At 33.2% G+C, this 12045-nt stretch overlaps 1 long non-coding RNA gene across 1 annotated transcript; it reads left to right on the top strand.

The window, feature by feature from the left end:
• The first annotated feature begins 4344 nt into the window (after positions 1-4344).
• Positions 4345-5246, top strand: LOC113353655. Its single transcript, XR_003361444.1, has 2 exons — positions 4345-4577; positions 4707-5246. It is a non-coding gene; the product is annotated as an uncharacterized LOC113353655 (long non-coding RNA).
• Positions 5247-12045: the final 6799 nt, after the last annotated feature.

Below are 12045 nucleotides of genomic sequence, written 5' to 3'. Positions count from 1 at the left end.
AAGCGTTGGCAGACAATATAAACAAGGTATGCTCAGATTATTCATGGACAACAGAAAATACCTTGCAAGAAATAAGGTTAATCTTGGACGATCTACCTCAAGCTAAAGTGAAATATATTAAGAGGAAGGATAATTCAGCAGCGGACTACATTGCCAAGGAGGAAAAGATTAAAAAGCTACAGCACATGTCGGATAGCCTGCACCAAAAAGTTCATAAATCTAGCATAGATTCTAATGTTTTTGATAATGACTTTGTAAATATTTTGTACTATGTTTGCTGGTTAATATATGATCTTTTCCTATAAAAAAGAATAATAAAAAGTAGGAATAAAAAATTAATAGCTTGGGAACATAAACCAAGTTAGAACATAAAGTGCATATGACCCTGTAAACAAACCTATTGAAAGTTTAAACAAATCATTTAACAGTGACTTTAAGAGGTAAAAACAAAGTGCAAATCTAGTAAAAGGAGAAGATAGATAAAGAGAAACAAAATGGAGGGAGAAAAGAGAGAGAGAATTTTATTGATATGTTTGTAAAATATAATCTCTAAGCCTCTATTTATATAGATAGAAGACTTGGTGTCCAAGATATGTAAACCCTAAACTTAGACACGATGGGAATCTTAGTAAATAAACTTGGTTTACAACACTTCCCCTGATGACCACTGTGGCTAAGTCAGTACAAACATATCAAGAAAAATCAAAAGAGAAAAACCTGAAATGGCATATGCATGTAAAGACTCGGACAGTTTTGGACACGCATATATTTCCCATTTAAAACCTTGACAAGGAAATACCCAGTGGGACAAAAACTCGATGAAGGAAAAAGAGTACAACACGATAAGTCTAGTATAATGCACCTTGTATGATGTTGCTCCCCCAGATGAGTACTTCAGTAAATTCTTGGCTTGCAAATCTTTGAGTTGAGCCATTCTCAATTTTGGTGAACGAGTTTCTTGAATGCGGAAGATCATTGTGCTTTCATGAAGATTTCTGCTAGTTGATGAAGTCTTCTTTTGTTGCACAAGAAGTATTGTCTTCAATTATACTTTTGCGGACTCTACATTCCTCTTCAACGCATTGAGAACTTGTGTCTTGGATTGCTAGCTTCCCGAGATGATTTGAAGAAATTGTTGATGTAGTTTCTTCAACATTGAGCCAAGATGTAGATAAGTGCATAAGTGAACAAAACTGTATTTATGGTCATACCTTGTGTGGATTGAAATAACATCCAAATTAATAAGGGCTTGTTATTTTGATTTGGCCTAACAACATGACCTAGTTAATAGTGGGAATCCACCAAATAACCGAAATTATACAACTCCCCATTGGATGACCACCATGTTGAATGAATTGCCTCACTAAAACCTTGGCAGTAAAACCCGATGGAAAAAAGTTGGACGAAGGAAAAAGAGCACAAATATCAACATTTTTGAAAGAAAATCAAACGTCCACGAGATGTTCCCTCGTTAAAAATTGTCATAAAAACCACGTGGGATAAAACCTGAAACGAAGGGAAAAGAGTACAACTTTTGACGTAAAATATATGAGTTTTACAAAAGAAAAGCATCAAAATAATAACTCTAGTTTATTTCAAAGACGAATGTAAGCTAGCATAATTGTAACTGCAGTTATAAAAATAAAATAGAACTTATGTTGCTAAAGCGTGGATCTTAGTGTTTTTATAGACTCTTCAAGAGAACTATGAAGCCGACATAATCAACTAATTAATCCGGATTTTTGGTATTTCACCAAATTTTTAAAAGTACATAAAGAATTGTTAATCCTGACGTAATCAAGTCAAATGACTGCCCGAATATAATTTTAATCCACTAAGGATTACAAATTCAATACTGTTCTCCAGCCATATATCTTGTGTGAATGCAAAAAGTCATTCAAGACTACCACGCCAAATGCATCATTTAGGAAAAACATAATATTATTGAACCAATCATAGGTCTGAGCAAAAAGAAAACCCTCCAATCGTTTTTACAACGAATATATTTCTCGTTTGACGCATTAATGACTACACCAACCTTTAATTAATAGGCTTGGAAATTTAAAGGTGTTAGTCTTGGATCCAAAATTGCGTCAATCAATCGAAATTAATCTAACCTAATTTGGATTGTATGCCAACCAATCACATATGTCGAAATTTATCTGCAGAGGGGTTAACAACTACCATCTTTATTATTTGAGTAGCTACTATAAATGAATTTTCGACAATAATTGGCTTACTACGAGCCCACGATTCTCAAATTTATGCATATCTTGAAAAATTTAATCAATTGCTGGTACCAGCAACCGCGGGAATTATAATCTCCTCGTTTTCATTTGAGAAAATATTATATTTGAGAATGTGCTTTTGGTACATTCAATTGGAGCACTACCTGTGGCCTTTTATAGAAAGCTACTTATTTTCTACATGTGACTGGATTTCCTCTTAAGAGGCAAAGCTTTTATAAAAGCAAAATAATAAATTTCACGCCAATCATATAATGACAGCCTTGATCGATTTGAGTGATGGGAGAGAAATTGATATAACTTTTAAGTTAATGAACACTAACGTTTGGTAGTGTTACTATATAATTAAGTCGCTCAAGGACTAATTATATAGGCTAACAAGCCGGGTGCGCACCTTTTGACCTTTTGTGTCCTACGATAATCCAATTTCAAATGGACTGTTCCAATTATTATTATTTTTGGATATTACGACGACGAAAAAATAAAAATTGCTCGATATCCCTCAGGAATGCAGGAATTCCTTTGTTTTACTGATGTTTGCAATTGAGAATACCATAATAACGATATGTTGCCCCTTTAGGATCAACAGGGAAAAACCAAATCTAGTTGGTTTACATGTTTTAAAAATAATAATAATAATAAAGAAATTATCATCGTTATTCTTTGTAGAGAAATATCCACTTAGTGGTTGATTAATGATGGTTTCTTATAGGGAATACTAGAAACCAATCAATGTTCCTTGCTAGGAATAGAACCATATTGGCCTAAAAATAATTTAGAATGCCAATTTATTTATATTTCATCTCCTAGTATTAGCGGAGGAGAAAAAACCAATATCAATTGGTTTACACGATATACCAAAATCGTTTAAATGACAATGAAAAAAAATGTCGTTTTAGTCATCGCATATGAAAAAACCATTTTATGGTTACAAATAGTTTCTTGTAAAGGAATAGAAACAATATATAAAAATCACATGATCTCCCTTCAATGAAAAAAATACCAAACTTAATTGACTGTAGATTTTTCAACCATACATATGATTAAATATCGTAATGATAATTAAATCGTGATGGCACCAAGTTTTTAGTGATTACAATTTCATTAAAGGAATAGAAACTGTAAATCATTTTTATTGGATTTTTTTTCTCTCTATTAAAAGGATTAGAGAAGAAAGGATATCAAACTATTTTGGCAAAGTTGATCACCCACATCCAATATAGACTATGCCTTTTAGGGCTAAAGGATTTTAATTGCACCCAAAAGAAAAAAGAATATTTAGAGAATCGCAGTCGTATTCTCATAGTTAGGGTTGCGTAGATATATAAAACCCGTGCAAAATAGATGATAAGGTGCTTTAGAATATAATTGTAGACTCAGTACATAAATCCAACCAAACAAATAAATCAAACTGGTAGTAATCGATTGATCATATATAGTGCATACCGTCTATCTAATATTACATAGTATTACCGATTCTATCATCCATAGTGCGTTGTTGTAAGTTGTAACAAACTGATTCGGACTTGTGCTGATACACAGAACATGTTTCAAAACACAAGGCCTCGTATCACTGCTTCATGGTTGTTAAACTATAGTTTTGATTTGATAGTCCCCCCAAAGAGACAAAATAAGAAAATCAGAAAAAGATCAAAATATCCACAAAATATGTTGAGGGACTTCTCTTTTCAACTCGACTGCGTTCATCACGAGGAAAAAAATTTGGTAGAACTACGTGCGTGTTATCTCCTTGTAAAAGGAAAAGATAGTAAAGAGAAACAAAATGGAGGGAGAAAGGAGAGAGATTTCTATTAATACGTAAGGCAACACAAGAACCGGTCAAGATGACCTGAACCGGACTGGAACTGGAAAAATCGGACCGGAATCGTATCGGAATTGGTGTAGCCGGTACAGGTACCGGTACCCATTTTAAGAACTGGGATAATACCAGGTACAAGGACCGGTTTTGGGGTGGTACTGGACTGGAACCGGTCCAAAAAACCGGTTACTCAATACCGTTGATTTTAAAGATTATAATTAATCCTAACCCTCCATTTCTTCTTATATAAGTTCGACTAACCTAATCCTTCAGTGCACCTCGTTACTTCCTCCTCTCCTCCTTCACTTCTTCTTCTTCAGCGAAGAAGGAAACCCTATCACAGCAACCACCACTTTCTTCTTCGTTTTGCAGACATAACTCTATCACAACAACCTCCATCTTCTTCTTCACTTCTTCTTTAGTTACTAACATCTCAATCTGATTTTGGGTAAAGAAGATTAGTTTTTTAGAGTTCTTATTATATTGCATGTTTGATTAAACAACATCAACAGGTAATCAATCTCTCTCTCTCGCGTTTGATTTGTATTTGCTTCACTATCTTTTGATTTGGGTTTTGTTTAGAGTGGTATGATTTTGCTGATTTGGTCTGATTTTTGCTGTCAATATTCAATTTCTTACAGCCATACCCCTGTGATTCCATGTTTATGTGATTTGATGATAGATGCAGAGAAAATGGTTATCATTAATTATCAATAATTGATGTTGTGAAGTTGATTTGATGATGAATCTGAAGTTTAGGTTTCATAAGAGGAATTTAAAGAAGACTTGGAAGATGAAATTGAAGGTATGGAAGGGTGGGATTCGTGGGAATCAAAAATAAGGATTTTTGAGATTTGGGTTCTTATTTAACTTTAATTGCAAGAGAAGAAACATTGGTGGAGACTGAAATCTAGTGTGAAGGAGTCTGCTGAATTTAGTAGAACATGGGAATGGATCAAATTTGATGGATTTTGGTAAAGAATCTAAAGATGCAGATGCAGTTCTTGATGATGCTTGCTGGATTTGGTGGTTTATTTATGTTTATGTCTCTACTCAATTTCTTTTTAATTCTGTTTATGTCTCCTTGCAAACAATCTTTTTATTGTATTTTTGTTCAATTTCTTAGGAATCTGGAAATGTTTAAATTTTGTGAATTTAATAAGTTTGATAGATTGATATTAGGGGTGAATTTATGGGTTGGTATTTCGTTCAAAGAATGGTAAAAAACCCGGTACCGGTGTTGTACCGAACCTTTACCGGAAATACAGGTACAATACCAGGTACAAGTACAGTTACGGGTCCTCAAAATGAAGTACAGGTCAACACCAAATACAGGGACGGATTCCATAGGAGAATGGGCCTGTACCCGACCATGTGCATCCTTATTAATATGTGTTTAAAATACAATCTCTAAATATCTATTTATATAGATAAAAGACTTGGTGTCCAAGATATGTAAACACTAAATTATATCTAAACACTAAACTTAGACACGAAGGACATCTCGGTAGATAAACTTGGTTTACAGCATCAAAAAGATTATTAGTGATTTTAAGAAGTAACAAGTAAAAGGAAATTATGGAAACCAAAATTCTCTTATTCTAAACAAATACTTCTTTAGGAAATTTATTCTCCTTTAGGAAATTTATTTACTTTTTCCCGGCCTATATATATTATGGGACGAGAGGGAGTAAATAAATTCCTCACATAAATCAACTTTTGTTGAGTCTGTAAAAGGGCATGTGCCCCTACTAAGTTATATTGTCGAGTCATGGTACTTCTTAGAATTAAAAAAAAAAAAAAGCCTAGTCCTAGAGTATTGTTGAGTCACGGTACTTCCCAGGAAAGAAAAATATCAACGTGACTCGGTCGAGTCGAAACGTGGAATCTTACGACTCAATATTGATACATACGTATCGTTTTCTTAGAATTCTCTAGAAGCCATGGTTGCTGCTTCCTCTTTTCATAAATACTAGTTTGTCATCCGTGCGATGCACGAGTCTGTTTTCCTTTTCTTATGATTCATTCTTTAAAATAATTTTTCACTAAATCAAATATATTATTTTAGTGAAAATTACCATAGCTTTTTTTTAGGACATTAAATAATAAGCTCATAAACCTAAAACTAACAAAAAAAAATAACTAAGAAAATCAGCAATGCAATTAAAGGTATTTAGGTTTATAATCCACCATTTTTGAAGACTAAAACCCCGGCTTCATAAATTAACTAAAAGTGGTGAATCTTATAATGTTTTAATTGTTCTCTAAATTTTGATATACTTTACATTATTTAAGCTCAACCTTTTGTTTTAGATTTATATGTGTCTTGCTTCTTTTGATTTACCAATCATTATGCGTCTTTACTTCATCAACAGAAATGTCGTCATATATCATATATTCAAATAAATCTCACTCAAACGCTTAATTTTATATAAATCCATTTATCTAATAATGTCATGAAATTTTCTTTGTGTTTTATTAGGATAAATTATATTGAGCCGTGATTTTCTTTAATATCTAAATGACCATCTTTTGATTTCTTTCTCTTTACGGAAACCTGAAATATTTTGACATGGTAATGATCAAAAATAAAGAGAGTATGCATGGTACTCGTAAATTTCTTTATATTAAAGAGAGTGCAAGCTTTCTCTAGCAATAAAAATAAGGATTCAAATTAAGTGATCAGAATGAGTGTGTGCACGTATGTATATATGTGTACTTTGAAATTATAGGATGAAGCCCTAAATGACCAGAAGAATCCTCGAACCAATTTTATCTAGAGAAGGTACGAGTACAACTAAATTATGATCATGTATCATATACAGTGACGGACTTGTGACTGCGCTAACTGGGGATTTAGCCCCGGTCGCCTCCTCGGTCCACAAGCCTAATTTTTCTTTGTTTCGTCAAATTTTAGGTTAATCATGTGTATTAGCCCGGATCAAAAATGAAAAATCTGTCCCCCTGGATCCGTCCCTGATTATATAGCAAATTATATAAATTCAGTGCATATTATAGAAATTCATTGAGTGTACATATGGATGTGTATCAAAAAAAAACCATCAAATTTTATATACGTCGCGTGACTCTATGCCCTGAAAATGGTAGGTTCAGTTGTACATGGAGTCCGTTTATTAGTGCCTGTAAAATAAACTGGCCAAAATTTCCTTGAATTATATCAGTGCGTCTGCTTCGGTGAATACATTGTGTTCTTGTCAATTATTTATACAATTATTGTGTGAGTGCGCATACCGAAGAGAGTTGTTTCAATTTCAGCGGTATTCATTAACATGAGGAACATTCGTCCTGATGTTTCCATTGTCTGTGTACTGGCAGCTAACTATTTTACTTAGTACAGTCCAACCTCGATAAATGAATAACCTCGCTAAATGAATAAATTTTTCTGGTCCCTACCCGGGCTAAAGTGATAAATGAATAACCTCGTTTAATGCATTAATGAATTAAAAAAAGTGAATCCTTAAAGTTCCTATAAAAATATAAACAAATAATCACGAAATTTCATACAATATATATATATATATATATATATATATAAGAATAACCCAAAATACAAAATCCGTAAATTTTACATAAAAAATATGTTGAAATAAACTAAAAAAAAATCATCTACGGTTGATTGTCTTTTTCTTTCACCGCATCATTAATATTATGCAATCCTTGCACTTCTGGAATATTTTGTTCGTATTGTAGCAAGTAATTTTTTAAAGTGACCATCGCTTGAAAGACATTTTTATGACCCTATATCATCTGGTTCAGGATCATTCTCATCATTCATCACTGACTCAATAATTTATTCGTATGTTGGAACTTGGAGATTCCATAATTGTATCATTCTCGTTAAGATAGTTTAAAAGATATTCGACGTCCATCAACATTTCTATAACGTAAATTAGAAATGACACCAGTTAATCCTTGCATATATTCTTTTAATTGACAATTTTCTGATTCGGGAACATCAATTTCTTCAGGCCGAATTTTATAATGACGGAAACTATTCGCAATTTCTTTTTCCGTCACATCAAATCTCCAAGCCATAGTAGCAAAATTAATAGCATTTCAAATGTTAATATTTTCAAGATTTGTTGGGTCAACTTCAAGGCATTGCAAGCTCGAATAATCCCATCATTACATGGTTGAACTTTAGATGTTGTGTTAGGGGGTTGGAAAATAATTCTACGTTTTTCAGGTCTTCAACTATTCTCTAGGTACATTTGTACATCTTCGCTTATATAATCTAACCTCTTAGTTAATAAAATAATATCTAAATGAATAATTATTCATTTATCGATAAATAAATAACCCCGCTAGACGAATATTTTTTTTGGTCCAGGAGGCAATCATTTATCGAGGTTAGAATGTATAGTTCTTCTTATGTTCTTGTGGAAGGGCCCATCTAAAATGGCATGACATCTAAAATAAATGACTTCTTAGAATAATTTTCTCACATATATTTTTACTTTTGTCTTCTTCCAGGAGAAAGGGTTATGAAATAAGTGTTAAAATTCATTGTCAAATTGAGTGAGTGCTGAGTGAAAGAGGGTTTTTCTGATCATGGAAGTTCAAAATAAAGAGACTAAGCGGTTAATGATTATCCGCTTGGAGAGATTTTTTCTCCCCAAGCATCTAAATACATGCCTCTTCCAAGGTTTTTTTTTTAATAACAAAACCTAATTGTGGGTCCTGCGTCAAAGAGTTTTCAATTAATTGAACTCTAAAAATAGGTTTGAGATGCAGATCTTCAGACGCTCAACATGTTTTTTTCCCAAACGGCTAAAAATCAGCCGTTTAGTCTCCCATTTCTCCTACTCTTTCGTTCCAATGAGTGTATGAATTATTATTGGTGAATGAGTGAGTATTCTCAATCCATAATAGCACCTAATTTGACCAAATCAAGTGATACTCATTTATATTGAATGAGAACACTCTGTTCTCATTGCCCTTGCTCTAAACAGAATTTCTGGAGTCTTTATTTCCTACTACTGGCACAAAGTTCAGAGCCGTCTTGAATTAAAAACTTGCCATTTATATCTTAAACTAACCTCTATGGAAGGGACACGCCACACCTATCGCACTCAAATGTTAATGAAATTGTTGACTAGTAGTAAAACGGTATGGTTTAGTAATAAATGTAAGTAAGCAAACATTTCATTGATAGAATGAAAGTCAAAAATTGTGCGCACATCAAAAAAGTTTACTCTGTGATACACAGTAGAGTAGCTTCCCTAAACAAAGTTAGAACCAGATATGCATACCAACCGACTAGAAAAAATACGAATAATGAGTTAAATCAAAGTGCATGTGTTAAACACCGTTAAATTTAAAAATGGAGCGACTTTATCAGTCAAACCAGTGATACGATGGTGTTAAAGGAATATTCTAAAATATGTTCCCCAACAACATGATTTTTATATATTTTTTTCTAGTCTTTTGAATTTTTTTTGCAAGTCTTTTGAAAATAAACATAGCAGGGAGAACACCTAGTTGTTGATGATGTAATTAGTGTAGGAGGACATTCATGCGTAAGAGAAAGAAAAGTTACCAGAGAGGATGTGCAATAGATTAGACTAAAAACATCTAGGACTACCGCACAAGAGTTGAAGGAAACCAACCGGGATTAGCCCAGTTGGCTAGGGGTTGAACTCCCAAGTTGACGGTGCAAAATGAAAGTTAAAGGAAAAACATACTAACCCATTCAAATTAGAATCGGTTGTACCATTGACTGGTTCCTTGTACAAAAGGGAAGTAACCATAATAATCACCAAACACCATCCTAAAAACAAAGAAAATATGGTTCCAAAGATAATCAATGCAACAGCTAATCAGTTCAAAGATGATTAAAAAAAATTAGATACGTAAATTGTTATAATATATATCAAGTTGAAGCAGTGCAGAGCAGAGCAACTAAAAGGGTTCTTACAAACATGATATTTGATTACATAAAGAAGTGAAGAAAAAACATTAGTTCCATGGACCATGATTTAATTTATGGCGGTAGTCTAGGTAGGTAGTATCAATCAAAACGTATGCATATTGTAGTGCCTTGCATATGTCATTGATGGGTTGGCATCTGAAGTATGGTGACAGAAACTCATCAAGGAAGGACATCGAGCGGAGTTCTCTCTATACTCAAAGCAGAATCTTGTTTGTGGGCCTTGAAAAACTCCTCTCGCTAACCTTGAACACCATCACCACTACCTCGGACATCAGCTACTCGCTTCAAATTCCCAACCTACACCATCTGGCATCTTCTAACACACAACAGAATGTACACCAGCAATACCAGCAATAGTTGTTCCCATTCATGTTTAAAGTTTTGTTTACTGAAAGGCTAAAACAACAACAAAAGAAATTTACAAGACATCCTTATAGCCATAAGGAATTTTACAACATACCCACAACGAATAAGTAACATCATTATGATCTCGTCTATGGTCTCATGGCTTTAATTCTTTTGTTCCCTTGTATATTATATAGCATATCATCCGACCTATCCCAGCATTTGATATGTGGTCGTTTTGATTCTTCAGAAAAAATTAGCATAAAAAATCCAATTTACTGTATACAAACTTACCTAATGAAATCAAAAGATTATCAGCGTGTTATTTTCAAAGAATAAAGAACTTAGCACTTGCCCACTAATTGTAGGTTCTGAAAACTCCCATTTTAACAACCTTCAAAATCCCTAACCCGAAATTTGTACTTAAAGTAACAGGTCCTAAAACCAAAAACATGACAAACTACTTATTCCAATAAGACATGCTAGAATAATACCCTAAAACTATGGATAGAATCCTTCAACTCGGTATTATGCCATAGAAAGTAACCTTAAATAATTAAAGCATCACATATTTAGAAGAACAGATCACCTTTTCTCTGGGGAGGAATTTGATTAAAGAGAGGCAAATCTCGCACAGAAACAAAAGAAAAGATTACGGATCATAGAAACAATAGACAATCTATCACAAAATAAAATTCTTAATCGAGTTGAACAAAGAAGCATGCATCGCCAATCGACTAAACGTCTTTTCACTATGTCTACGAAATAAATGACAACCACATAACAAACAATAAATCGTAAACATATAGAATTGTATAATTTAAAAAGCAAAAAAACAGATAAGGCGCTCCAAAAGAATGAGGTTTTACTTTTACTCAAACGATTTTATACTGAAACAGAATATTATTTTTGGAATTAAAGACCTATATTTACTAAGATTGCTAAAGCAACAAAAAAAGAACATAAGACAGCATCAAAGCCAAATAATTTTCAGAGTATAAGGGCATTAACCAAAAAAAATTGTTTGTACTTACCCAGGTCATCTCTCGAACCCTAGAACAAATAACACGGATTCATCAAAGCGTGCTTCAGTTTTATGATTTTGATGATCTACACCAGCTGATGTAGTTTTTTGTGGTAAATAAAGTTCGTTCAACTCGGACTTGTGTAGACTCAATTTCAGACTTAATAATAGAAAACAATAAAAATAAAGAAAATATATACACAAGGTTTGTCCCAATGTCGAGAGATTACTGAGACTCATGATTCCACCAAACCTCATACCATGTGGTTCAAAAATCAATTCTTAGACAATTATAGCTCTTGTTTATTGACTCTAATTCTTTGCCAGGGTAGATTTTAAAAAGACTAACTGTAACTCACTAGCATGATGCATCAAAAGCACTTAGACCAAGCATACATCATCATACGACTTCACAACTAATTAAGAAAAATCATAAAACAATTAAATTAATGCAAAAAGTCATAAAAAGAATTAAATATAATTACCACTCGTATGAAATATGGCTTCCTCCGTCATCCCAGTGTTGGGGTTTAGCTTCTCATATCAAAACCATGCACAAAATAATAATCCATAGCTCAAGAAGGTGTTTTACTGAAGAAATATAGAGAAAAAGAACAAAACTGCGAAACTGCAACAGTTATAAACGTTACAGATCGAC

The sequence above is a fragment of the Papaver somniferum genome, chromosome 2 (assembly GCF_003573695.1).
Source record: "Papaver somniferum cultivar HN1 chromosome 2, ASM357369v1, whole genome shotgun sequence".
Lineage (NCBI taxonomy): Eukaryota > Viridiplantae > Streptophyta > Magnoliopsida > Ranunculales > Papaveraceae > Papaver > Papaver somniferum.
This window is presented reverse-complemented; position numbering and strand designations above follow the sequence as displayed.